Source organism: Eumetopias jubatus, unplaced genomic scaffold (genome assembly GCF_037043125.1).
Source record: "Eumetopias jubatus isolate StellerSeaLion01/CBP00866 unplaced genomic scaffold, mEumJub1_p1.0 scaffold_5, whole genome shotgun sequence".
NCBI classification, from domain to species: domain Eukaryota; kingdom Metazoa; phylum Chordata; class Mammalia; order Carnivora; family Otariidae; genus Eumetopias; species Eumetopias jubatus.
In genome coordinates, this window is record NW_028274811.1 from 11,441,163 (window position 1) to 11,447,846 (window position 6,684).

The following is a 6,684-nucleotide window of genomic DNA, read 5'->3' on the forward strand; positions in this document are numbered from 1 at the left end:
CGCTGGTGTCTAGGTGGGGCGTGCTGCCTGCAGGTACCACTGCAACCTCCCTGCGTCGGCGTTGGCTTCTGTACAATGAGGATACTACCTAACCCAGAGCATTATTACAAGGCTTCGGTACTTCCAAAAAGTACGGGCGGCCTTACTTTTTCATATTGTAAGCACTAAGTAAGCTTTCATTAAATAAAAGTAAACATCAATTGAGCGCTCCTTATCAGGCACCGTGCTAAGCGTATTACACGTCTTTGGATCCTTCTGAGGATCTGGATTGAGGATCCAGAAAGTTGAGTAACTTGCCTATGATCACACCCTGGTTTATGTTGGAGTGCTTTTAAAAAATAGTACGTAATATTAATAGAAACTAACAGGTGTTGATTTCTTAAATTATACATTTTCTTGTGCATATAAACACAAATTAGGGATCATTCCGTTTTTTAAATAAATGACCATGGTGAGGCTCATGACTTGAAGATGATCAGCAGAGGGTGGTAGAGGGCTTTATGAGAGGTAAATAGAGCGAGGTGGGTAGGCGCCAGGCAGGGAAGTGAGGGAGGTGGGTACACAGGCAGTGTGGGGGTGAGGGGTGTTGGTAAGGGGGAGATGCAGGACCTCCAGTGTCCTGGGGTGCCCAAAGCCTCCGCAGTGGGGAAGGGAGCCCTGAGGAGATAAGATTTGGAGGAGATTGCACCGTGGTGACAACTGGGCCAGAGACAGAAGCATTATTTGTGTCTATGGGAGGAAGGAAGAATGAATTTCAAAGTAGGAAACATGGGTTCTATTTTCTTTTCTTTTTTTTTTTAAGATTTTATTTATTCATTTGACAGAGAACAAGTAGGGGGAGCAGCAGAGAGAGAGAGAGAGAGAGAGAGAGAGAGAGAGAGAAGCAGTTTCTCTGCTGAGCAGGGAGCCCGATCTGGGGACTCGATCCCAAGACCCTGGGATCATGACCTGAGCTGAAGGCAGACGCCCAATGGACTAAGCCACCCATGCGCCCTGGGTCCTATTTTCTAACTTGTGACTTTGCGCAAATGCACACCACCTGATAGGCAATATTTTAAAAGTGTAGCAATACCAGATGTTAGCAACATGTGGAGCAACAAGATCCCTCAGGCACCGCTAGTCCATGTGTAATGTGATACAAACCACAAACAGTGTGGCATTATCTAGCAAAGCAGGAGATATATACATATGCCTAGAAATTTCACTTTGCATATATTTTTAAGTGTACACTTTAGAGCAGTGCTTCTCAAAGTGTGCCCCAAAGACTCCTGGGAGCCTCTGAAACCCTCCCAGGGGGGTCTGAGATTATTGGTGTAGAGGCTTTTATCCATCATATATCTCAACTGAAACAACAAATAATGGATTGAAATAAAAAAGCAGGGGCTTCTGGGTGGCTCAGTCTTTGGGTGTCTGCCTTTGGCTCGGGTCCTGATCCCAGGGTCCTGGGCTCCCTGCTCAGTGGGAAGCCTGCTTCTCCCTCTCCCACTCCCCCTGCTTGTGTTCCCTCTCTCGCTGTCTCTCTCTGTCAAATAAATAAAATCTTTAAAAAAAAAAAAGAAAGTAAAAAAGCAGATGAGCACCCAGCTCCTTGTATGAATCAAGATATTAAAGAGATTTACAAAAATATGCAGCAAGATCACTCACCACTAAATTTTTATTTGGAAAATATAGCTATTTTTCATTTAAAAGTGTGTTATTTATATTGACATGTATAGCGGGTTGAATTGTGTCCCTTAAAAACACATGTCTGAGTCCTAACTCCACATCTCAGTGAATGAGACCTTACTTGGAAATAGGGTGGGGTTTTTTTTGTTTTTGTTTTTGTTTTGCAGAAGTAATTAAGGATCTTGAATTGTGATCACCCTGGATCTAGGATGGTCCCTAAATCCGGTAACCTGTGTCGTTATAAAAGAAAGTAGAGGGACATTACAGACACACCAACACAGACACATGGGGAGGATGCCATGTGAAGTCAAAAGCAGAGACTGGAGTGATAGGTCTCAAGCCAAGGGATGCCAAGAATTGCCCACAGCTACCAGCAGCTAGGAGAAAGGCCTGGAACATTCTCACGAAGGAACCAACCCTGGCAACACTTTAATTTCAGACATCTGGTCTCCACGACCCCGAGAGAAGAAATTTCTGTTGTTTTAGTTCACTACATTTGTGGAAATTTGTTATGGCAGTCTCAGGAAACGATTAGAACATGTAATGGGTTTATTATTGTTATTTTAAATGAATTAGATACGAGATGTTTTTAAGCATCTCAGATCTCAATAACTTCAAATTAAAATTTTTTTTAATTACTTAATTTCATGTACTTTAATTTTTAAATTGTTAGATTCTGGGATCAAAATTTGCTTTAGGGAAATGCTCGCACAAGTATACTGGGATACATATATAAGAATATTTAAAGCCAAAGCCTAGTCATAGTCCTAAACTGGAAATACCCCAAATATCCTTAAATTGGGGTACATTCATAAAATGGGACATGACATAACAATAAGAGTGCACAGAGTACAGTTACCTAGGACGGTTTGGGGGAATCTTATAAACATAATGCAAAATAAGCTAGGCAAAAAGGAGATCGTACATACAGGCTGACATAACATAACATAACAGAACCGAACATAAAGGCTGACAGTAGGCATAACTAAAGGATGCTGTTTTCCCTAATATATGGTGAAATTATCCAAAGAAGTAAGGGGATGATTATCTCAAAAGTCAAGATAGTGGGGAAAGATGGGGTAATAAGGAAGAAGGAACACAAGATGGGGAAGCAGGGTCCCTCCTTGCTGGTGATAGACTTTTTCTTGAACTCGGGGGCCGTTATATGTATTTTCACTTTATAATTACTCATTAAACTTATATATGTTTGATATACTTTTCTGTATGTGGGTTCGACTTCACAATCAAAGGAGAAAAAATTAATATGCAAAAGTAGGAAGTGGGTGTGAGAGAAGAATTGTGTTTATTTTTGCAAGTCAACCTACCCAACTGGATAAGGGCAGAGAAGAAATGAAACTAGATCCTTGTCCTTGGAGTGTTCATAATCTAGAAAATATACATTTGATTTTGTTCCAGATTTTGAGTTTTTTTCCCTCATTTCTAAGAATTATTATAAGAACCAGTGAAGGTATATGTGAAAAAGCTTTATAAAATACACAAATTGGTATAGTCTTTATGTCGGGTACACACATTTCCTAGAAACTTCAAAATATTACAAGGAAAAAATAAACTATGATTTGTTCAGTTTACAGTGAACACCGCAATGGAAATTTTGACCCAAACTGTCTTTGAGCCTATGTGGTCTTAAATCCCTTCCTAATAGGAAATGTGGTGTCATGCAGGGTTGGGCAAGTTACCTAACCCTTCTGATGCTGTTTCTTCATTCATCAAGTGGAAGTAATAATACCTATTTTGTAGGTGGCTGAAAGGACTGAATGAAATAATATCCAGATAGCACACCTGAAACTGCTTGGAACGCAGTAGAAACTCTGTATAATCTCCCTTCAAAAGACTATTTTTTTAAGTTATCTTTTTTTTTTAAAAAGATTTTATTTACTTATTTGACAGAGAGAGACAGCGAGAGAGGGAACACAAGCAGCGGGAGTGGGAGAGGGAGAAGCAGGCTTCCCGCTGAGCAGGGAGCCTGATGCTGGGCTCTACCCCAGGATGCTGGGATCATGACCTGAGCCGAAGACAGTTGCTTCACGGACTGAGCCACCCAGGCGCCCCCCACCCCCAAAATTATCTTTCTTATGAGTCCTTATTGATTTGGGGTCTCCTCTTTCTCCTGTATGTTACAGTATGAGATCAGATGAAGTAATCAGATTAAAACTAACGTAAATATAAAATCAAAGCCATTTCACATTATGGGGCTTAGGAGTGGGGGAGGGACACTGCTGTGACCTCTTTGGTGTCAGCATCAGATACAGATCAGGGAAGCTCTAGGCGGAAGCATTTGCCCATGCAGAGCTAAAGATGATGGTTTGGACAGCACTTCACACAAGCTAGTGGGGGCCAGGAATGTCAACATCTTTGCCATTTTAACTACAGCCTGCATTCCTCGTTATTGGAATCTGAGATATTCCTGGAAACATGTTTGGTAACAAATCAGGTGCTAGAGTTAGACTCTGTTCCAGTATTTTTAGAGGTAGTCTATGTGCTGGTATTTTAAATGGGAAAAATAATCATGCACTCCATGTCTGTACAAAAAATCCAGCCAATTTTCCTAAATATCAGTAACATCACTCTTCAATTCCTGTAACAATTTATCAAGTGCGTGATTTAAGCGTTTAAAATACTTACCATTCAGCTATCTGATGCTTACTGAGCTCATCAACAATATGTTTGTATGCAGCGCTCAAGGAGACTATACAGTATCAGATACTAATTATGTTTTCCTTTTACACAAAGAACGGTGCACTGCAATGTCAATAAAGAACATACTCTGTTGAAGATAGATAATAACACTTAGGAAACTAAAATTTGATAAAGCGAGGCAATTAAAAAAATAGCTGCTTTCTAACTGCCCCAGGCAGGTTTGGGGGTTGGGGGGAAGAAGGACTGTGGTTTTGGTAGAGGTTTGGCAACTGGTGAGGTTTGAGAGAGAATGAGCTAGTGAACAGTGAAGTGAGGCAGTATGTGCATGCTGGAGGTTTATCCAGGTCTAAACTCAAGGAACAGATAGTCTTCTCAACTTGGCAATTAAGGCTCAGTCAATGACTGAGAAGCGTCGCCTGAAACACTAGGATAAAACCCCAGCCAATAAAACATCTCCTCAAAATGGAAAGCGTTCCCTTGTCTTGCTGCTATACAGCTCCCAGCAGTAAAATCATGCATGGAAATGCAGTTTTGAATGTGATACTTCTGCTCATTTCCTTATCACTGTCACTGACACCAATGATCATTTCCCGTGCATGACCTAAAGTATCTTTGTAAACATTTGGCATTGCATATTTGGAGTTACTCTTCTTCCTCTTCCTCTTTTTTCTTACCAACAGTGAGCATTAAGGTGAACCAGATTCTCTTTACGTTCTTCAACATTTTCCCTATATAATCATAGCACATATATATTTATGTTTACCTGTGTATTTATAGGACTATCACCTTAGCAATACCTGTGACTTTTGACTTTGAGATGATTTCTTCCCCAAAATGTTGGTAGCCAGCAACTAATTAGCAGGATCAATTTCCCAGAAGACATTTTATTTAATGTCTTAGTCTTTTGGGTTGCTATAATAAAATACAACAAACTGGGTAGCTTATAAACAACAGAAATTTATTTCTCACAGTTCTGGAGGGTGGGAAGTTCAAAATCAAGGGGACAGCCTGTTGCCTTCTGGTGAAGGCCCTTTTCCTGTTTATAGCCCATGCTTTCTCACTGTGTCCTCAACAAGGTGGGTGAGGGAGCTCTGTGAGGTCTGTTTTATAGGAGCACTAATCTTATTTATGTGGACTGTACCCTCATGACCTGATCACTTCCCAAAGGCTCGACTTCCTAATACCATCACTTTTGGAGGTTAGGATTTCAACATAAGAATTTTTTTTTGAGGGGGGAGGACAGAAACATTCAGATCATAGCACTTAATAATGTGAAGATGATACCCATAATGGACAAACCACATAAACAAGGAGAGCAAAGAACTCATTCTATCTGGAAAATAAAAGGTCTGAGCTGGGTTTGCAGTGCCCTGTGCATCCTCTCCTCTAGATGTGTAAATTAAAATACATATTTTTAAAAAAGATTTTATTTATTTGACAGAGAGAGAGACAGCGAGAGAGGGAACACAAGCAGGGGGAGTGGGAGAGGAGAAGCAGGCTCCCCGCTGAGCAATGAGCCCGACGCGGGACTCCATCCCAGGACCCCGGGATCATGACCTGAGCCGCAGGCAGACGCTTAACCAACTGAGCCACTCAGGTTCCCCTAAAATACATGTTTTGGCTGGCAGATGACTGCAGATTCATTAGAGTGGGCTTTGATTTAGTGTGAATTTGGAGTAAAATTGTCTGCAGTCTTCAGATGGTGACAATTCAGAAAGTGAGGGATCCCTGCATTTTTGCCCAGCCCCCCACGGATGGCTCCCTCATAAAGATGTGTCTGATATCTCTGCTGTTTAAGAAAAAGACCAGTGGGCACATTAATTTGTTACTCTTCACTATTCCTTAATCTATCTGAAGAGATAGCCACAGATATGCCCAAAGGACTCATATCCAGACTCTTGTGAGTACCCAAATCTGCCAGGACCCACACGGCGTATAATTTTTCCAAGGTGGCACTCAATTTGAAGTTTAAAAATTGGTGTGACCTTTCCAGAATGTTGCTGGGAGTTACTGCCTACTTGATAGTAAAGAACAAACCAGCCAGGAAACCCTGATGTTGGCCAACCAAGCAAGTCGCATGTATGTCTCAAGAAAAGACCAGACACTGAGCCACTAGTCTTCAGAAGTCTCTCCCCAATGGAAATGGAAGGATGGAAGCCAGAAATCCACTTCACCGTACTGTAAGCGTTCAGAAAGCAAGTCAGGCCAAGATTTTCCCCTCTTCAAAGACAGTTCTCCACATTGCAGAGTTAAGATTTTGGGTCTTGAGCCTACTCTTAGGGCGCGATATTTTAAATACACAGGAAAAATGTTTCTGTGTTTTGAAAAACTGAAGCTGAAGACAGTCACCAACACTGAGAA